Source organism: Felis catus, chromosome B1 (genome assembly GCF_018350175.1).
Source record: "Felis catus isolate Fca126 chromosome B1, F.catus_Fca126_mat1.0, whole genome shotgun sequence".
NCBI lineage: Eukaryota > Metazoa > Chordata > Mammalia > Carnivora > Felidae > Felis > Felis catus.
In genome coordinates, this window is record NC_058371.1 from 159,223,870 (window position 1) to 159,246,809 (window position 22,940).

General features: G+C 41.9%; 1 protein-coding gene across 1 annotated transcript in view; it reads left to right on the forward strand.

The window, feature by feature from the left end:
• Window positions 1-22,940, forward strand: part of IGFBP7 (insulin like growth factor binding protein 7) — a 72,286-nt gene that overhangs the window by 736 nt on the left and 48,610 nt on the right. The gene's annotated exons all lie outside the window — the stretch shown is intronic.

Below are 22,940 nucleotides of genomic sequence, written 5' to 3' on the forward strand. Positions count from 1 at the left end.
CTTCTTCTTCTTCTTCTTCTTCTTCTTCTTCTTCTTCTTCTTCTTCTTCTTCTTTCTCTCTCTCTCTCTCTCTCTCTCTCTCTCTCTCTCTCTCTCTCGGGGTTTTATTTTGGAAGCTTGTTGCGTGCGCCAAGAAGTGAGGTTTTGCGGGGCGAGTGTATATATAGAAAAGTTTTTCTGGCACCACAAGACTCCCGCGACCCAGCTCATACTGACAGCTGGCAAGTCGATAAGCAAAAGCTGCCCCCATTCTTTTGGAAACCCAGAGATGTCATTTTCTCGTCCTTCTTTCTTGGCTTGTGTGGATATAGAAGTGAAATCAAGAGTGAAGGGCGAAGAGTTTGACGCTGAAATACAAAGTAAAGGACTGTCAGAGAAGTTATTTGTCCCACGTTTAACTGGCTAGATTGTAAGAATTTTAAAAATTGGATTTCATGGTTTCTTAATGTTAGAGAAAGTAATTCACTTACTGGAAATGAAAGATTCTCAAACAATAATCTAACTAGCTAATTATTTGTGGGCAAAAAGTGCAAAGTCTTTGAAGAATGTTTTTTATGATGTAGTTTATACTGTGAACCGTAAGACCATTTTGTTTTTCTTTCTTGTCCCTTTTTTGTGTGTAATTCGTCCCCAGGATGCACTGTTCGGCAGGAATGCCTTTGAGGTTATGTTTGATCATTTATTTTATTCCAGACAGATCCAAACTTGCCATAAATGAAAGGGGAAAATAAATAAGAGCCCGGACTTGTAAGGGGAAAAAAACCTCGGAGATTTTTAACTCTGTCTGAAATAACTTTCCATAGGGAAATGTCAGAGAGATCCAACCTTGGCAGTCCCTCTTTTAGCCCCAGCCAACACAGCAAAAGGGAGGGAGGCAGTTCTCCTGAAATGACAGAAGCAGTTGCTTCTTTAAGCACAGCTCAGACTTTCTCCACACTTTCCAAATAGTTCTTTTTTTAGAGTTTTTCCCAGAAGCCCATACTCTGATAGGTTGTATGTCACTCATTTCAGAGTTCACTATTGAAAGCTTTAAATCATGTAACTTACTGTGGACTATTTATATTACCATCATCACCTTGAACTTGGAAAATCACAACCCAAAATAATTCATATACTTTTCCAACAGAAACAGTCATTTGTTTTTTTTGGATCTCATTTATCAGTCATATCTTGAAAAGAGAAATGTGCATCGTTTAAAAACTCCTTCCAAATACTGAGATTTTCTTATAAACATTCTAAGGGGAATTTTTCCCCACAGTCTTTCCAAATCATTGGGACTTGCTTATCACAGCCAAAGGTTAGCTTGGGGATTGTTTAAGCATTGTTGTCAATTCTAGCCCGTAGCTAGTTTTATCCCTTTTTCTCTCTTGCTATTTGTGTCTCTAAAGGCACCGTGGGATTATAAAATCTTGAGAGTGATAGTTGTAGAGAACTAATCCTATCACCTCATTACCATGTACACCCCGTTCCCCAGCATCTTTCCAGACTGCAAATCCCTTGAAGATGTGGACCTGGTTTTTCTTTTTGTTTAGGAAGATGTTAAGTGAAATAGCGTCCAAAACTGGAAACCTTGACAAAATTAGCCTTTTCTTCCCAGTCTGAATCTAGAGATGGGGGTGTGGTGCCTGGGACCATTTGTAGGAGAATGTCAGAGAAAGCAGAAAAGAATGTGAGGTCTACCAGTGTGCTTGTCTACAGCAGAGACAAATGGGACTAAAACCGTATCTCCTAATATATTTCTCCTGATGTGGATGTGTTTTGACAGCTACAGAGGCAAATCTGACAGAGTGCCATTTATTTCTGTGCCATTTAGTACTGGGGCTTTGCAAAGAATAGGAAATGTGTTTTCTAGGTTCCTCCAGCCATTTCTACCCTGAGAGGAATTTCAAGTTATGCTTCCTCAAGTGTTGAGAGGAAGGGGACATTCCTGCTGATCTCACTAACCAACATTTATTGAGCAGATAGCTGGTGTCAGCACTGTGCTAGATGTTCTACAGCTGGGGATGCACAGAACAGATCTGGTCCCGCTAATTAATGTATCCACACAGGTTGCAGTCTCCCCTCCCTGTGTGCCTTCCTTGGGGGGCTGGAGACACTCCCAATCATCCTCTTCTTTTCTGAGATTACCACTTACCCACTGTCTGGGGAAAAGATCTTAGTCTGCTTGTTTTCTGTACCTGTGATAAGAGGCAAAGCCACCTTTTTGAAAGTATGTCTGAAAGATAATCTCAAAGGTTGGAACTACCATCATGCATTTAGTGTCATTATTGAAGTCCCTGAAGTCATGAGTAACTGGAAGAGGGGATGTGACAATGCAGTTTAATAAAGGGTTAATATAGGAGCACCTGGGTGGCTCAGTTGGCTAAGCGTCTGACTCTTGATTTCAGCTCAGGTCATGATCTTGAGGTTCGTGAGTTCGAGCCCCATGACAGGCTCTGCACTGACAGTGTGGAGCCTGCTTGGGATTCTCTCCCTCTCTCTCTGTCTCTTTCTCTGCCTCTCCCCGACTTGTGCATGTGCTCTCTCTCTCTCTCCCTCTCTCAAAATAAATAAACTTAAAAAAAAATAAAAAGTTAATATAGAGGTGCTGAGATATATGTATTAAAATCTCATGGTTGGAAGAGAACATGGTGCTCCTTTATTCCAATTCTTGATTAACACCTTTTGTTCCTGGTCCTTTAAATCTGAGCTTCTTGGCAATTCCGTTTCAACCACGTTGGTCCCTTTGGGTCCCCTCTCCTCTTCTTCTCCCTCACAGTTTTTAATTGTGGAATCAGAATTCATTGTTTTTTTGTTATATTTTTTGAGAGAGAGGGCGCAAGTGAGCAAGAGGCAGAGAGAGAGAGAGAGAGAGAGAGAGAGAGAGAGAGAGAGAGAGAGAGAGAAGCGGACTCACCCAATGTGGGACACGAACTCATGAACCATCAGATCATGACCTGAGCTGAAGTCAGATGCTTAATGACTGAGCCACCCAGGTGCCCCAGAATTCTTTAAGAGTCTCTGTGTTTAGCATTTCTAGAACTAAATTCAAACCACCTATCAGGATGAATGAGGCTCTTTACCATAACTGTATTCTTTTGGCCTCTTCCCTCCAACCCAGTCATGGTCCAGCCGCATAAGTGTTGCTATTTGCTGTTGTTCACAGTCACCCCCTTGCCCTCACTTGTCTTTCCGCCCTTTGAACATTAGGCCTTCAAGATCAGGGCCTGTCCCTTTCTCCAGGAAGCTCCTTGACTCCCCTGGCTCCACCTACCCTCTACCCCCTTAATGATGTCCTTCAGTTCTCTGTAGGCTTCCAGTCCTTTTTCAACAATATTTATTGCACACATGCTGTGTGTATATAAACAAGAGGCATTCTAGCAGAATAGTTAAGACACTGAGCTCTAGAACCAAACTCCCTGGGTGTGAATTGTAACTGTCACTTACTGATCCTTAAGCAAATTATTTGACCTCTTTGGGCCTGGGTTTCCTCACCCTTAATATAAGGATTATAATCATACCTATCTCAGAGTTGTTGTTAAGGTTCAGTGTTGTGAAATAGATGAATATATGGGAAGGGAAAAAAGGCGGGGGGGAACAAACCAAGGAGACTTTTTTTTTTTAATTTTTTTTTTTTAATGTTTATTCATTTTTGAGAGATAGAGAGCACAAGCAGGGGAAGGGCAGAGAGAAAGAGGGAGATACAGAATCCAAAGCAGGCTTCAGGCTCTGTCTGAGCTGTCAGCAGAGCCCAATATGGGGCTCAAACTCATGAGCCATGAGATCATGACCCGAGCCGAAGTTGGACACTTAACCAACTGAGCTACCCAGTTGCCCCCCCCGCCCCCCCCCACCAAAGGGCTCTTTGGATGTCTGTTTTCCTCATAGGAGCATCCTAAAAGAGGGACGCTGTCTTATAATTATTTATAAACACAGTAGCTGGCTATTGGACGCTTTATAAATATTTGTTGATTAAACAAAGAAATCCACGTAAGAAAGGGCCTTCCTGTTTGGAAATGCAGGCTGTGGACTCTCCTGCTTGTCTGTTCTCTTTTCTTCTTGTATATTCTGCCTTTCTGAAGTCTAGGCCCGGGAATACATCTGACGTTTGACTCCTCTTCCTCTCTTATCCTGAACTCTTAACGTTAGTTTTATTTGATGGACTTCAAACATTTGTTCTTTGAGAAGCTCATTTTAGGCTCATTTTATTTTGATAACCTATCATTCAAATGTCCATGTTCTGTTACTGTCCTTCAATGAGTTATGAACTTGTGATATTGTGATTTATAATAATAAATATATATGTGATCTTCCTGCCCGTTTCTGCAGCAAAGCTCCTAAAACCCTTGGAATTTCCGAGGTATGGAGAGTGGTGGGGTGTCTTTTGTATGTTAATGAGTTACTTTGGGACTGTGGTTGGGGGCTGGTTGCCAGTTGAACCAACCACATGACTAAAGGGTTGGAACTTTGAGGCCTACTCTTCACCCCCTGGAAGGGAAGAGGGGCTGGAGATCACCAATGATTGTCATCGAATCATTAAGGCATGCTTATGTAACAAAGCCTCCACAAATACCCAAAAGGATGGGTTCAGAGAACTTCCGTGCTGGTGTACATGTGGAAATGCTGGAAGAATGGCCCTCCTGGAGAGGGCATGGGAACTCTATACCCCTGTCCCCATACCTTGCCCTATATATCTCTCCTGTCTGGCTGTTCCTGAGTTACATCCTTTTATAATAAACTGGTAATTTTGTAAGTAAAGTGTTTCTCTGAATTCTGTGAGCATTCTAGCAATCCATTGAACCAAGGAGAGGGAGTCGTTGGAACCCAGTTTATGGCCAGTCAGAAGCACAGGTGACCAACTGGACTTGGGATAGGCATCTGAAGTGGGAGTGCAGTCTTGTGGGACCGAGCTGTATGATCTAACACTATCTCTAGGTAGATAGTGTCAGAAAAGAGTTGAACAGTAGGATGCACAGCTGCTATCAAAGAATTGCTTGGTGGCATGAAAAAAACACATTGCCACTGGTACCAGAATTGTAGAACTTTACTGAAAGTTGGAATAGGGATTTGAAACTTAAATGAGATTACTAATGGTCTGGTTTATCTCCAGGGATGGGGGGAACGGAAGTCCATGCAATGCTTTGTAAACTAACAGTTATACCATAAAGATGGCCACAGAGCCCAGATGAGGGGGATCCTTAACCCAAACTTGTAGAAAAAGGGCCAGGAATGACTTCCTGGAAGAGTAAGGTCCTGAGATGGGGATGTAAAGGAATTGGCTGGAGAAGAGCTAGCATGGGGGTTGGAACGGACTTAGAATGGAGAGAAGAGCATTAGCAGCAGAAGGAATAGCACATGGTTCCATAGGGCTGCCTCGCAGAACAGGAGAGCAGAGGTGACTGCTGAACACTTGACCCCAAGGATGGAGAAGTTTAGATGCATTGAAGTTTAGAGGTGATCACCAGAGCTGAGGGACCTATTCGGTGATAACATTGGATTTATGCTTTTTAAAAATCTGTGTTGGCCACCCTTAGAATGGGATTGGAAGAGGGGCAAGACTGCAGTCAGAGACTGCCATTAGGAGGCTGTTACAATAATCCCAGCAAAAGCTGCCTAGACTTCTTCACAAGACCTTACGTTTCTCAGATCTTAGAAGCATTGTCAAATCCGGGCTCTTAACCTGCCATGGCAAGCTGTGTGTTGCTTGGCAGAGACAAGCCCATTGTACTGCGCTTTTTTCTTATAAATGACTCCTTACAAAGTACCCACACATCCTCTGCTCATTAGCTAGCCCTGCTCCCAAATTATAACCCACTTGCTCATTTCAGGAAGCTCTTCCTCTCTCGCCCACAATTCCCATTCCTCCGTCTGCTTTCAGATCAGAAACAGAAAATGTCACCTCCCAAAAAGTCCACCCCAGACCAACAGAAATGCTTTAAAATTTTTTCTGGCCTCATTTGCCCTTCTTAAGCACAGAAACTTCTAGAAAGTTAAGTGAATCACTGGTTCATTTTTAGTTTACCTAGTTTTAATCATTGCATTTTAGTAAGGATTTGAAAACCTGAAGAAGCTTTAGAAAAGAAAATAGGCAGCCTTGCCAAAGGGGTCTTAAAGGACTTAAGATTCTTTTGGAGGAAAATAATCCAAAGAACAAGTTAATGTTTCTTCATGGTTGGGAATTAGTTATTAAGTGGAAGGTGCCTGACCTACTGTTCTACAGTTCCTCAGGAGATGGAATTAAAAGGCCTGGAATTAAGTAGCCATGAGGCACATTTAGAATACACAGTAGGAAGAACTTGCTGGTAAAAACTGTTGAATACCATAACATGCTCACATGGGAGTCTGGAGAATTCAGTTTCAAAGATTCTCTTTGGGGAGCTGAGAGATCACCTCAGTGAGGAGAGGAAACATGTAGAAGAGGTTGTTATAACTTTAAAAATCTTTTATACCCTGGGCCTGTGAGATGGAATGATTGAGCTGATCAGGCATTTATTGACACCGCTGAATAGGATTTCCATCCTTCCCCACGAGCCTGCTCTCCGGTTTACTGCAGACTTGCCTTCTACAAGAGACTGCCTTATAAGGCTCTCTTTGGGTAGTTTAGCGACAAAACTCTCCTGGATGGAGTCCAAGGCTGGCCAGCCTTCCTTCACTCTAAATTCCTGCCCACAGTGGATAAGATTATAGTGCTTCCTTTACCTCAAGCTACCCCACAAATGATCTCACCTCATCTGTGTTTTTAATTGTAAGACAACATCTTGTTTTTGGCAGCTTTACTAAAAAGGAACCCTGAACTATCGTCAAAAGAACTTTTAAGCTAGGGACCATATGAATGTAACCTTTTTTTGTAATTTAGATCCAGGGCAGCACTGTTAGAAAGATTTGAGATGGAAGAAGACGTGTGTGTAAATGAATGTTAGCTTATATTAGGCAATTTTAAAGATTTCGCAGGGAGACCTTTACTCTTTAGGAGGGTGGGTGGGAGGGACTAGAAATAGCTAAGGAAAGCTTTCCCAAGGCTGTTCTGGGTGGGTTTTTCAGGTCCGTTAAGACCAGCACCCCACTACCCCCACAAAGCCTACACAAGAAAGTGAAGAGGTCTGTAGAAGAAAGCCAGGGTTGATAACATGTGGGGGAGGGGGAAATGTTTATTTATTTTTACTTAAAATTGATGAGTTAAATAATTGAACTCTTTTTTTCTCAAGTTGGATTAGTGGCAAAATGATCTGGTGCCTTAGAAAAAGCTAATTTGTTGAATTGACTTTACCGTTCTACAAAAGAAAGCTAGGTGAGGTTATTAGAAACAGCTGGAGGGGTGCCTGGACAGCTCAGTCTGTTAAGCATCCCTCAGCTCAGGCCTTGATCTCAGGGTGGTGAGTTCAACCCCCACATTGGGCTCAGCACTGGGCTTGAAGCCCCCAAAATCAAAAAAGAAAAAGCTGGATTGAGCAATAGCCCCACCTCTCTCAATGCCTCCACCAAGCAGTGGGTTACCAGAGAGAGGAACCAACCAGAAATGGACTGCGTCCAAAAGCACGTTGAGGTTGCAGAGCATTTTTGTGTCTGAAAAGTTCAGACCAGGGCGCCTGGGTGGCACAGTCCATTAAGCATCTGACTTCAGTTCAGGTCATGATCTCATTGTTTGTGAGCTCGAGCACTGCTTCTCTGTTTCTCTCTCTGCCCCTTGCCTACTTATGCCCTCTCTCAGGGAAAAAAAAAAAAAAAAAAAGAAAGGAAGGAAGGAAAGTAGGTAGGTAGGTTCAGACCAGATAAAACAAACCTAGTAACCCAGTGTAGACAGTGCCCCATTCCTGTGGTATGATGTTACTTACTTACACCAAGAGGGCCAAGGACAAGCCAACATGTTCAAAATAGAGTTTACTATGAAAAAGCAACACCTTCAAAACTTCAGGGTAATGCATTTAATAAATGAAGGCACAGTTTGGTGTACTCCTTCACAGGATTATTGTGAATGTCAGAGTATAAAACAGATATGAAATCACTATAAAGTGTGCAGCACCAAATGTAAAGAGTCCTTATTGACTAGACTGTAAATTCTTTGGGAGCAAGAACTCTACATAGTGCATTGTAGAATACCTTAATACATTTATCTTACAGTTTCTTTTTGATGAATTGATCGGGGATATATGATACATCCCTGTATAAATAGCTCTAAAAGAGCTCTTTCTTTTAGCATAAAATAGAAATTCTTTATGATAACAAAGTTAATGTCTTAGTTTACTTGGCTTTTTGTGGTTCACCTTATAATAAATGTCCTATTACATGCAGCGCAGAATGATATTTCTTAAAAGAATGTATCGAAGGGGCGCTGCGTACAGATAGCTCAGTCTAGTGGCAGTCCTTCCAGGGCCAGATTGGAAAGTCTCTTCAATTGCAGCCAAGAGGCTTTTGAAGGGCTGGTGTGCTGGGAGCAGCTAGCATGAATATTTTCCCAAGCAGGACCTCTGGGAGCATAACGTTTGTTTCTATGGTGTTTGATCATCTGCCAGGCTTTCTGGTAAGTCCGAGTAAGGTGAGGAAGGAGAAAAGACAGTTAAGATAACTGTCAACACACTCCAGTGTTCCCCTTCACCTGAAATTTTAGTTCTGAGTGCTGACTGAGCCCTGCACACACCCACCCCGGCACCACTCTGGCATCAGTTTTCTCAGCTGGGATAATAATATTTACTGCACATCTGAGCTGGGATTCGTTGTGGGATTACTCCCCTTACAGACTGAAGCATATATTTTGTTAGGTGATCACGTGCAAGAGAAGGAAAATCCTTGTGGGGGTTTGAGAACTCCGGCATAATCCATTTTGACTTTTTGAGAGGAAAAAAGAGAGAGCACTTTAATATTCTAACAGGCAGAAATGCAGCTGACTTCAATCACCCTGTTCTTTCATGTTGTTTTTCTTGAAACAGGGACGTCTCCAGCTTTTTTGGAGGCTTGTCTCCCCACCCCACCCCCCCCAGCAAGAAAGGCTCAAAGACATTTCATTTACATCATGGCAGATTAGCTGGCCAGTGGTCAAGTGGTTGAATTGGGAAAGCTTTAGATCTGACATCTGTTCTCTCTTCTGGCCTGACCCCAAGCAAGGGAGAAAAAATTTATCAAGAAATAGATCTCCGGGAACATTCAGAAGGTTTTGAAAGAGACCACACAGAAATGAGGCTTTAGGAATTTGTCTGGGTAGCCTGAGCCTGCAGGGATGCAAAGCCTGCTCCTTCTCCACGGGCGCTTTCAGAACTTTCTGCTCCGGGAACAGAAATCCGAAAGTGGATTTCAGCAGCAGCTGCAGCAATTACGCGGCAACCCTGGCTTCCGAAGGAATTCCCCCCCCCCTCCCCCCAGGAAGCCGTAGAGCATGTGACTGAGCTTGAAATGCTTAGGCAGCAGCGCCGCTCTGAGTTACAGGAGGTGAGGTGAGGCGAGGCGATCCATGCAGAGAGGCTGCTTATTAGAGATGCCCAGCCCAGCTGGAGAGGGCAGGCTGGGGTGGAGAGCAAGAAGCTGCCAAGTTTTGATGGGCCAGAGCTTCGGAGCCAGAGGCCCCACTGTGCACAGGTGTGCCTCAGATCAGCGCTGCGGAGCAGGCGGGAGAGGCTGATGCAGCTCAGCTATTTGTGCCCCACCAAGGCTTTGGTTCACTAGAAGAGAACTGTTGGGGCTGGGGCAGGCCTTTTGGACCTGGTTGTGATATGGGAAAGTGAGCAGCCCCTCCCTCACTCCTGCCTCCTTGGAGGCGTCTTTCTTTTCTCTCTCTCCCTCTCTCCCTCTTCCTCTCCCTCTCCCTCTCCCTCTCCCTCTCCCTCTCCCTCTCCCTCTCCCTCTTCTCTCTCTCTTCTCTCTCTCTCCTCCCCCTCCCCCCCTCTCTCCCCCAACCTCCCTCCCTGGCCTATCATTGCATGCTGCCCCTTTCTCCTGCCTGAGCACAAAGAAATGAGGTTTTCTCTCCAGTCCCAGCCCTTTGTTAGTTACAGAGCTTGGCCAGCAACTTGATACATGGTGAACACTGCTCAGTGTGCCTCCCCAATTCCATCCCCAGACTTAGGAACCACATGTGGCATTCTCCCATAGATAGCAAATAAGCCAAACGTTGGCATGCTACCTCTGAAAGGTCGGTGTTATCCAGGAGACGGTTGTCCCTTCTTTTCTTGATGCTGCTTTGGGTTGAAGTTTTTTCAGGTACTTTAGGATCCTCACTTATTCCATGTATCAGTCCAAACCCAGTAGAGCCCCTCTCCGGCCCAGTCCAGGAGGAAGGGGAGACAGCCATAACCCCATAACCATGGGCTTGATAGGTCTCCAAGGCCCATCCCAGGCCTGACCCTACCAGTTGTCTTCAACTCTTATGATTTCTGGTCACCCAGCAGCCAAAATTCGATACAAGTGAGGAAATACAGCAGAATGGTTAAGGATGTGAACTTGGGAATCAGACCACATGAGTCAAATCCCCCTTTGCCACTTAACTACTTGTGTGACCCAAACCTCCTTGATTCATAGTTTTCTTACTTGCAAAACTGGTGTAATAATAATGTCTGCCACTTAGGTACCTGGCACATAGAAAAGTCTCATTAAATGCTGTTTGATTTCAGTTTTTGTTGTTCCTAGCATTATAAGCCCTGGTACGAGTTAGTTTATAAGCACCTTGACTGTGATGCATTATGTCTTACTTGACCAATCCAAATGTAATACCGCCCTGTGTATCTCCAAGTTAGATCTGAAACCTGTGTTTAGAACTCTGCAAGCAAAATGTCAGGGTAATGTTCTTAGAACCAAATCCCTGGAAACTTTCATCTAGCTCTTGTTATTGTTCTTCAAGGATTCCAGGGCAGAGAGCCGTGCTCCATCTCTGAGACCCCAGAGTCAAATGCAAGTAACCACCCAGGGTGCTGGCCAGAGGGTTCACTTTGCTTTACAACATGGAGTATTTCCATCTTTCATGTCACACCCTTTTTTTTTTTTCCTAAGAGCACCTTTCAAGTATAGAGGACATTTTAGATTCAAAGGACACTTAAGTAATGATTGGTCTGTTTCTTCCCTGCATACATCGAAAATGTTTTTGTGTTTTGTTGTTTGGTTCATATAAAAACCAAAAAACCCGGAGATAATTGGCTACAAAAAAGAATATGAACCAAAATCACTGAGATTGGCAGAGGGAGAGTATGATTAATATTTATTAGGTACATATTGGGTATTATCCTTGAATTTGGAGACTTGTGGAATTTGTGTCTCTTCTTTGCTTGCAATTCATGTGTCTCTTCTTTGGCTTTTACATGTACCTCAGCAGGAACTAGTTTAAAAAAAATCAAAACACTTAACTATAAACGGGAATACTTAGACTCAGGAAGGTACCCACTTAGGTTGGTTCTTTGCATCTACCTGAAAAGTGATGCCATCCACCTCCCAGCATAGGGTGGAGAGCAGAAGATGAGGGTATGGAGAGGAAATTTAAGACGCTGGATAACTTTTCAGATCTACCAGCTTCAGCAGTTGTGAGTAAAGTTGACAAAACACTGGGACCACCAACTCTCCATGTACATCGTGTGCTCGATCCCATTCTAAAGCAGTGATTCTTGACCTTGGCAGGACATCAGAATCTCCTGGGGAGTTTTATAAAATTCTGATGCCTGACTTCTACTCCAAGATTCTTATTTAATTGGTTTGCGTGTAACCTGGGCAGCAGGCCTTTTAAAAGCTCCCAGATGATTTAATGTCCAGGCCAGGTTCAGAAGCATTGTTCTAAAAAGACTTCAAGTGACTGGGTGTGCACCATTTCATTAGGATAATTATAATAACGATGAGCCAATTTTTCCTGCACTTATCCAGCATGTAATGTTTCACAGCAGGACAACTTTTCAGAATATCTAGTTCACTGTGGGAAATGGAAGCCCTAGAAAGCATGAACACTCAGGATAACGCAAGCAGCATGGTGGTTTGGCTGCTGCTTATCTCCTTGGCCATTTCAGTGCTGTTATCTGAGTCAGACAGAATGGAAATATTTCTACAACTGTCAGTATTTGTTGGTATTAATAAAAATTGGAGTACCACAGTACTTTAAGAAAAATAGTAATCTAAAGCCACACGACTCATTCTTTTAATTCTGTCACTAGGGGTGCCCGCGTGGCCCAGTTGGTTAAGCATCAGACTCTTGATTTCAGCTCAGGTCATGATCTCACAGTTTGTGAGTTCAAGCCCTACGTCGGGCTTCATGCTGACAGTTCAGGACCTCCTTGGGCTTCTGTCTCCCTCTTTTCCTGCCCCTCCCCCTCCTCCTCTCTCTCAAAATAATAAAAAAGAAAGAAAGAAAAAATTGTCACTGGAACATAAGTTCCATGAGCCTGGTGCTTTTTATCTGTTTGTTCACTGTTGAATCTCTAGTGTCTAAACAGTCCTTGGGATAAGATAGTAGGTATGCAGTACATACTTATTGTGTAAATGAAAGAATAAAAGTAGATTATAATGTGCCCTGTGGGGAAGGAGAACCTTTACACTGGGGGAAGCCCATCCCTCTCTCACCCCCCTCAGAATCTCTAACAGGGAGAGGTGACTGTCCAGCTTCTAGGTCCCCCAACCTAGAGGAGAATCTTTTGTCACTTGGCTGAACTCTTCCTCATTGTCATCTTCCAAAATTGCCCCTTATACTTATGTCCTACTATTACAAAAACTCTGAGACTGAAAACAAATGTTCAGTTCAATTTTTCAATTTTATCATCTCCCCCAATCATCTCCCAGGCATTATTAGGGAATACTGTTCTACCACTGGCTGTGTGACCTTGGGAAATTTACTTAACCTCTCTGATCATCAGTATTCTCATCTGTAAAATGAAGATATTACCTGCCTCACAAATTGGTTATCAGAGTTACATGAGTTAATGTTTAGCACAGTGTTTGGCCCACAGTTGGCCCTTAATAAAGCTTACTTCTCGTCTGCTTTCCCCTTCCGTTAAATAGCAATAGAGGAAGTCACAAATTCAGTTCATTCTCATTATTAATGGTAGTTCTTACAAAGTCCTACAAATGCTGAATTAGTGTACTAAGTACTGAACCATTGCTCTTAGGGGCAACACAGTTAAGTTCCTGATCACATTTTTGTTAACCAATCAGTACATAGCTTTGCTTTATGTTTCTGCTTATAGACACCTCAATATATATTGATTCGTTCACATTGAACTCACGGCCAACAACCTATAACTCCTGCCTGAATGAAGCTTATCTAACACACATTTTTCTCTAAGACCCATAACCCTTTTTTGCTTAGAACACTAGACAGCACTTTAACACTATACCTGGGGACCATTTTAAATGTTTGTTTATTTTTGAGACAGGGAGTGGTAGACAGAGAGAGAGACAGAATCCCAAGCAGGCTCCATGCCGTCAGCAGAGAGCCCAGTGCGGGGCTCTAACTCACAAACCATGAGATCATGACCTGAGCTGAAACCAAGAGTCAGATACTCAACCAACTGATCAACTCAGGCACTATTTTAAACAGTGAGGTCACCAACATAAAACACAAAAATATATTAAAAAAAAAAAAGTCTGTGAAGGGGATACTTGTTTACAGTATGAAAGTAGAAACAAAGCAGTTTGGGACCTCAGATTTTGTTTTGTTTTGTTTTTCGCCAGTCTGCACATACAAGAATGATTTGGGGATTACAAATTTTAGTGAGTAGGTGGCTTCACAAATACGGAATCCATGAATAATAAGGATCAACTGTTGGAAATAGATCAGTGACAAGCATTAGGGAACTGTCAGGTTTCTGAAGGCAGAGCACACTATGGGTCACTCTTCCTTGGTGTGTCCCAAGGCATATAACCATTCTGGGCACAGAGCAGGTACTTAGTAGATAATTGTTGGACTCTGCATCCAATTTAACAAATACATATGCTATCCCTATTGTCAACTGTACCCATGACAGGCTTCTGTTTTTGCCCTTCGTGCATCTGCAGGCAGGATTCCCATTCTACAGGTGTTAGTAAGAAGTATAGATTTTACTATGTTTTTATAGGGACAGCAGGAAAGTCCCTCCCATTCCTCTCTCCAGCCCTCCCCCCAGCTAGAGCCTCCTGCATGACCTTTCCCTCACACAGAGCCAGGCTTGCAGGCACGATTCTTCACTTTACCCCAAACCAGCCCTCTCCTCCCTCTCTAGATGTACACTCAGCAATTAGGCTGTGTCCTGGCTCATCTGGGTTCACCCATCACTTAGGAAGCAAAGGTTACCTGGATCATCACTGTCATTAGAAGTAGAATATTGTAATGATTCCCTATGAGTCATGTCAAGTACCTTTTTGTAAATGCTGTGTGCTAAGTGCCATAATAAGGAAATTTGCAGTGATTAGAAAGATAATGCCCCTTTCCAAAGGAGCCTACAAAGCTGTGGTCTGTCTGGTGGTGTGTGAAGTGTAGCAAGGCAGAAGAGGCAGTTAGACTAAATCAAAATAAAAGGTCAATAAAAATGCATAGGAGCAAAGAACATACACCTACCCCTCATTTCTCTTTCTCTCTTTTTTTTTTTAATAATTAAAAGTGTATATTTTCAATGCAATTTCTACTGGAATGGGAAAAATGCACAAAGGTACATTCACATTTGTAGCCTACAAATACATTATAATTTAATTACAGACTTCATGAGCTTATAAATAATGTAACTATGGCTAGATGTGGAGTATATAAATGACTTAGTTATGACTTTGCCCAAAGTGACATTCTGGAGTGGGAGACAAATGAATTTTATGTTTGTTTGCTCAGAATTGAGTTAAGGATAGAATATTGATCCAAAAGAATCTTAAAGATTATTTTACCTTGGTAAAATACTGAGAAAACCAAATGTAGTAAATTCTCTTCTACCTAGTTCCCTGGCAAATGTGTAAAAGCAAAATTTTAAATAGATGCAAATGACCCATTGAGACCATGAGGATACTATTTTGCTGTTAGTGATCCATTGTCAGATGTCTAGCTTTTTGGACAAACTACAGTAGGTTTTAAATTCTAGACTTTACTTATCCTTGTTAATTAATTTCAGCTGTTGTGAAGTTTATGTGTGTTCTGGGAATGTGAGCTAATTTAATTTTGTTTTCAATTAAGATCTTTTTTTTGTTACTCAAGAAAAACAAACATCATGGAAACTTGTAGAACTCATTGAAATAAAGACCATCATTATTAATCTTTTTATTGTACCCATTCCATATTTTACTGTACTTCACTCTAGTGTTTTTCTAGACATATATAATTATTTAAATAGTGTTATCCATGTTTTTTTACATCTTGTTTTCGTTTATAACTATCCTCCATGTGTTTAAAGTATGTTATAAATGTCATTTATAATGCTATATGATCATTAGAATGAATCATAATTCATTTCAGTTTTCCTCTGTCAAAAATAACCTTTAAATTCTCATGTTTGGACATAAAGGTCTTGTTTCTTCATTACATTTTTAGAGTAGACATCACATTGGAATTATGATTCAAAGGTATGAACATTTAAAAAATTTTTGAGGGGTGCCTGGGTGGCTCAGTTGGTTGAGTGTCCGACTTTAGCTCAGGTCATGGTTTCACTGTTTATGAGTTCGAGCCCGGTGTCAGGCTCTGTGCTGATAGCTCAGAGCCTGGAACCTGCTTCTGATTCTGTGTCTCCCTCTCCCACTCATGCCCTGTGTCTCTTTCTCTCAAAAAAATAAATGTTAAAAAAATTTTTTTAAATAAAAAATTTTCAGTGTATATTGACATTGATGATTACATTTTAAAAATTAGCCTCTTCTAAATTGGACACATTGTCTCCAAAAAACAAGAGGCCAAAAGCAAAGCATTTCAATATGCAGTCAAAATTACTTCTGAATTATCTTCAGACTTGGATTTTACTGTGACTGTCTCTCTCCAATGGCATAGAGACCATTGAGAGTAGTACCCTCACCCCAGTCCCTATTTATGAAATGCGTAGTGACTGGCCAACACCCAGGAGCCCTGCCATTCATCTAGTTTGCATCCAAGCTTGCCAGGCATTGGGAATAGATAGAGAACAACTAGATCTCCTCCATCATGAGTTTGCTGTAATGCCTTTCTTTTGTTAAAGTCCAGTTTGGTCAATCATACATTTCAAAATAATAGTGGCTGGAGAGAATATGCCTTTGTGCATCATTGAGCTGGGATTCATTAAAATCATGTGTATCTCTGCTAGAGTAGCTTGAAAATGCCTATTGTAGCCACCTGCATGAGATACAAACAATAAACACTTAGTGAAATTTGGAGGTTTTGTCTTTAGTGTTTTTTCATAGAAGAAAAATAATAGCCTTTACAACTCTATTTGACTACAATCAAACACAGTTGATTCTCAGTGTCTCATTAAATAGGAGTTCTGTGCATAATACTGAGCCTGTGGCTTGACCACCTGTTTCATCAGGTTGTGTGAGATGTACTGTTACTCTCCACCTCTTGGGGACAGCCTGTGGCCTGTTCCACTTATTAAAACTGGAAAAGAGGGGCACCTAGGTGGCTTTGTCAAGCATCTGACTTCAGCTTGGGTCATGATCTCACTGTTTGTGAGTTTGAGCCCTGCGTGGTCATCACAGAGCCTGCTTGGGATTCTCTCCCTCTCTCTCTGCTCCTCCCCTACTCGAGCATGCACTCACTCGCTCTCAAAATAAATAAATAAACTTAAAAAAAAAATGGAAAAGAATCTGCTTTCAACATTTTACTGCACATATCCTTGAAGTTTTCCTTAGGTCCTTAGAGATTGCCAAGGCCTTGTTTCCTTTTCCTCAGATCCTTAATCTCCCTCACTTCAGTGAGGGACAATAGTCCTCTGTAAGGCAGTTATTCCTGCTAATCCAGTAGTATCTCAAGAGTGCTGAGGATATATTTATAAAGTGGAGTGGCTGCACATCATTGTTCCAGCAGAATTTTTTCCATATTTTACCAGGAGTTAGGAATAGTAACAATACCCTAAGTCAACATAGAATAGCACAATTTATAAGAATTTTTACACATACACTTTGTATATAATCTTTTTATAAACACTTTTTAAAGTTTATTTATTTTGAGAGAGTGCATATGCAAGTGGAGGAGGGGCAGAGAGAGAGGGGGAGATTGAGAATCCCAAGCAGGCTCTGCACTGTCCACACAGAGCCCAATGCTGGTCGGTCCCATGACCGATCGTGAGATCATGACCTGAGCTGAGATCAAGAGTTGGATGCTTAACCGAATGAGCTACCCAGATGTGGCTCACATGTAGTTTCTAAAAATAAAACCTGTATCACTAAAAAGCAGAACTTTGTGAAGAACAAATTAAGTTTTCAGTCAATTTGAATAAAATTGAGTCCTGGGAGACTTTTTTTTTTTTTTTTTTTTGGCATGTGGGTGTGTGCGCGCACTTGCGTGCGTGTGTGTGTGTGTGTGTGTGTGTGTGTTTCATCTCTATGGATGAGAATGTGACCCACTGAAAAGTCCTTGAAACTAACAGGGTGTATCATAACAGCTGGAAAGCCAAACCTTAAAACACTGCCAAAGAAAGCAGGAAATAGTAAGTTTCTCATGGAAGTATGACATGTATCTCAGACTCAAGAAGTTCTTAGACAAAGAGGTGAAGGAATATTCCTCAGCAGTTTTCTTAGTCCTGTAATTTAGTTTGTATGTACTTTATATTATTTTTTTTAGTTTGTAAATACTTTTAGGTTTTGTAAGTCTGTGCCTGATTAGAAGGTGCCATTCTGTATGAGTTCCTTCAGCATAGAAAGGGATGCTGGGTGGTTCAGTGGGTTAAGTGTCTGACTTTGGCTCAGGTCATGATCTCACGGCTCATGGGTTCGAGCCCCACGTCAGGCTCTGTGCTGACACCTGGGAGCCTGGAGCCTGCTTCAGATTTTGTGTCTCCCTCTCTCACTGCCCCTGCCCTGTTTACTCTCTCTCTCTCAAAAATAAACAAAACAGTAAGAAAAAGAAAAGAAAAAGAAACGGATGGCTGGATTTAGGGAAGAGGAAGAGAAGATTGATCACCAAAAAGGACAACAGCTAGTCTATCAGTAAGGAATGTGTCCAGCTGCAGGTAACAGACCTGTCTACAAGGCTCACCCAAAATGGGGTTTCTTTGCTTGGAGTCCAGATGTAGACCGCTTCTGGTGTGGGTTCAACTGCTCAGCAATGCCACTGAAGGACCCAGGTTCTTTCTGCTCCATTATCCTTTACCTTGTGTTTGCTTTTGTCTTCATGTTTAATAGTTTCAAGAAGGCTACTGTGCCTCTGGCCACTGAGTCTTAATTCAGGGTGGTTAGAAGGAGCAGGGAGAAGAGCGGTGCCAGTTGTATGTCCCATTTTATCAGGTGAGCCAAAGTTTCCCAGAAGCTCTCCTCTCAGCAAATGTCTGCCCAAGCTCACTGGCCATAAATAGGTCACTTGGCTACCCCTAGCAGCGCAAAAGACTGCGAAGAGAGAGGGTAGAGTGGGGCAGAGTCCACCTCCAGTGTCTGCCAGAGCTAGGCAGCAGTTTCTCTTTCCAGAAACCGTTGTGAAGGCAAATTTAAAGAATGACTGGAAGTTTAGTGTTTTGGAGTTCATGGACCCCATCAGACTTTATTGAACAGTGATCAGTCATTTTTGAAAACCAGATGATAAAATAGATCATGTCTGGAAAAAAAAAAAAAAAAGAGACCAGCTTTGTAGCAAAATAGGTCATTCCCAAAATTCCATGGGAAGAAGTTCTATTGCAAAGGTACTGGGGCACCAGGGTGGCTCAGTTGGTTAAGCATCCGACTTTGGCTCAGGTCATGATCTCGCAGTTCGTGGGTTCAATCTCTGCATCGGGCTCTGTGCCGACAGCTCAGAGCCTGGAGCCTGCTTTAGATTCTGTGTCTCCCTCCCTCTCTGCTCCCCCCCTGCTCTCCCTCTGTCTCTTTCTCTCTTAAAAGTAAATAAAACATTTAAAAAAAAAAAAAAAGAGTACTGAAGATCTTCACAAGACCATTCTGAAAGAAATGACATTTCACTCTTTGATGGTTTCCTTTACAGAGGGGGGGCTAAGAGATTTGAGGATCCCTCCCTAATTTGCTTTTATTATGTAGAAAGGGATAAATAAATTGAAGGTAAACAAGAAAAGTCATTTTTTAGTGTCAATATGTTAGAAAACAAGCATACTTGGATTTTCATAAATTGTCTAAAGATAACCTTCAGTTCATCTTCAGGCGAGGTGTGGTGAATTCCTAATTGTTGTGATTTTATGCTTATTTATATTTTTAAATGTTTTATTTTTTTATTTTTTATTAGAGAGCATGTGCTAGGGGCAGGGGGGCGGGGAGTGGGGAGAGGGAGGGAGGGAGAATTTAAGCAGGCTCCATGCCCAACACAGGGTTTGATCCCACAACACTGGGATCACGACCTGAGCTGAAATCAAGAGTTGGATACTCAACTACCCAGGCACCCCTATTTTTATGCTTATTTAAATCATATTGCAGAGGTGTTTGTTGAGAGCAAAGGGTTCAAATCCCTGCTAAATGCATGATTTGGGCAAGTGACTTGACAAAACCAAGGTTCAGAAAAGCTGTCTGTAAACTGTGAATGGTACTGCCTACCCAGCAGGGTTGGTGATTTGAGGCTTCAAACACAGTGCCTGGTGCACAGTAGGGGCTCACAATCTGGTTGTTGCCTTCATCGTTAGTAGTAGTGCTGATGCTTCTGGAACAGCCCCAAAATGTAATGCCATGGTACTTTTACCCTTGTTCTTCCCTCTTTTTCTGTCTTTTTCTGTAAGGGTACCTAGAGATGTGGTGATTGAAGACAGAGGCAGAAACTGAGTGCTAGGAGTGGTTTTAGGGATTGCAGGGAGAAAACTAGGGTTATTCTTGTCCAAACTAGTCCAGAACGTCATTGTTTTTATACATGTATAATTTATACCCTGCCTTCTTCCAACATAGGATGTGAGTAGTTTGTGTGCCCACGCTCTTCAGGTGTAACGATAGTGTTGTAAAAAAAAAACAAAACAAAACAAAAAAACACTAAGCTTAGAAGACAGTCCAGACTATACATTGTGTGGTTACAATCATATTACTTAGTCTCTCGGGCTGCTCCATTTCCTCACCCGTAAAGTGGCGCTAGCAGGGCCTGTATTAAAGGGTTAATGTTGTGAGAAAAAGTGAGGTCATGGGTTTGAAAGCCCTTTGTAATGGTAAAGCTTGATATGAACACAACCTCTTATTCCTTTTGGTTTCACCAACTGTTATAGCAACAACTCTCAAATATGCCCATTTAGTTAACCATTTTGTGTACATCTGTGTCAGATGTTTACTTTTTAATAGATTGCCCCACATACACCTGGACCACCTCCTTCCCTTCAAATCACTACCCACAAATAGTGCCCAGGGACTACTAATGTTACAATGTTAGCCTGAACCAAGCATAATTAGTAAGGATATCTGCCACAACAAATTCATACATAAAAAAATACATATAAAGTACTCTAAAATCAGCATCAATTTGAGATAGTCTGTTCCTCTCCTGCCCCTCATTAGTCAGGTAATCAAGAGCTGGCAGTGTTCTTTCCAGAAGCTCATGTTGCATATTGACCTGGAAAGGTATTAGTCCAGGTAACGATGGCAACTTTTATGTTAACCATCAATCACTTTAATGAGTACAAGAATGCATCCTATCACCCTGCCAGAAGGTGCAGGAATTCAGAGTGATTCATTCACTGGTTAAATAATGTGAATGTTTTCTGTGTGTTGGGTGCTGTGCTGGTGCTGTGGGCATAGAATAGACTCCAGTCTCCCGGAGTTATAGTTTAGTAATGGGGCTGTGGTGGCAGACTTTGTCGGTACCCCGAATTCAGTCTCCTCATAAAAATAGAACCCCTTCAGAACCTCATACAACAATGGTTTCCAGAGGTTGGGAAAGGGAAGAATGGTGAATTGTTTAATGAGTAGTGTTAGTTTCGAAAGAGGAAGAAAGTTATGGAGACGCACAACAATGTGAATATACTTGACAATACTGAACTATATACTTAAAAATAGTTAAGATGGTAAATTTTATGTGTGTTTTACCACAATTTTTTAGTATTGAAGGCACTAGAGGGGCATCTGGGTGGCTCAGTCAGTCGGGTGGCCAACTCTTGATTTTGGCTCAGGTCATGATCTCACTGTTCGTGGCTTCAAGCCCTGTGTCAGACTCTGTGCTGACAGTGCGGAGCCTGCTTGGGATTCTCTCCCTCTCCTCTCTGCCCCTCCCCCACTCACTAATGTGCTCTCTCTTAAATAAATAAATTAAAAAAATAAAATAAAGGCACTAGATACCAAAACCCAAACCCCATGGACATTTACCACACAAAAGGTGACAAGCTATCCCCTAAAAAGAATCCCAAAATACAAGTGTGTTAAACCACCTATGCTTCAAGAGCTTTGTGGTAGGAAGCAAAGGGAAGTAACAAGGTGATGACAGATCTGATTACTGGCAAATCCCAACATACCCAGGGGGTACTCACTGGAAAGTGTGGTGTACTAAGTCCATTAGTGGGTGAGTGTAAGAGACCATGGAAGGGTCTAGGAGCTGGAGTAGAGTTCTCAAAACTGGCCAGCCAAGGCTCCCTTCCAAGACAGCGTTCTGCACTAAGGAGGAACTTCTAGAAGAAGGATCAAAACTGGACGGGAAAGAGACAACAGAAATGAAGGAAAGAGGCCAGGTAGAAGTGGGGAGGGATTTATCTCCTTGTGATTGCAAGGCAGCTCAACGACAACCAGAGACAAAGAAAAGGGTCCTGTCTTCTCCTGCATTCCACATCATTATTATGAGAGAAAACTTTTCTAGGAAGTGCTCCAGTAGATTTATCTGTAGGTCTCATCAGCCAGAATTGGGTCATACACCCATGTCTGAACCCGTAACTGTCAAGGGGAATGCGACACTGTGATTGGCTGACACCCAGTCAGTGCTCTCCATCCTTATTTTTTGGTTAATTTATTTTAATGGCGCATAAAATGGATGGTAGGGTATATTTATATTTTAATGTATAGCATACCTTAAAATCTAAAAGGAGCTTCCATTTTGGTGGGGGGCACCTGGGTGACTTAGTTAAGTGTCTGACTCTTGATTTCGGCTCGGGTCATAATGGAGATGAAGCCCCATTCTGGGCTCTGTGCTAACAGTGCAGAGCCTGCTTGGGATTCTCTCCCTCTCCCTCTATCTCTGCCCCCTCCCCCACTCACATTCTTTCTCTCAAAATAAATAAATTTTAAAACAATAAAGGGAATTTGCATTTTTAAATAGTTTACTTTTTAGGCAATCCCTGTGCCCAGTGTGGAGCTCAAACTCAGGACCCCAAGATCGAGAGTTGCATGCTTTACCAACTGACCTAGTCAAGTGCCCCAAATTTGCATTTTATGTAGTACTTTTTATACAAAGTAGTAGACAAAGTTCAGGGTCAATTTACTCTGCTTCATGCCACGTTCAAAACAAACTCAAGATGGATTAATTGCAAAAAAGTAACACTAATAGAGTTATTCTGATAGCTCAGAAACCATACAGGAAAAGATTGACTGACTTGGCTACATAAAAATTCTAGGCTTCTATTTTATTCATTCATTGTTTTTACTGAGAACATACTATGTGCCAGGTACTGTTCTTGGTGCTGAAGATATGGCGGTGTCCTAAACAGCAACTGTCACTGCTCACAAAGAGCTTATATTACATGCTATATGGCAACTGATACCATAAATAAATGGCCGTAAAAATAAAACAAACAAACAAAAAAAGATGACCTGGAGAGATTATTTGCAAAATATATGATAACAAGAGCTCATGTAAGTTAATAAACAAGTACTCCAGTAGACAAATAAGCAAAAGTTATAGGTAGTGAATTAAAAGGAGAAGCAACTGCAAATGGCCAATAAACATGTGAAGAGTTGCTTGGCCTGAAAGTAGTTCTGAAAATGCAGTTAGAACGGCCACAGCATACAGTGTTTCCCCTTCAGCTTGGCCTAATTTC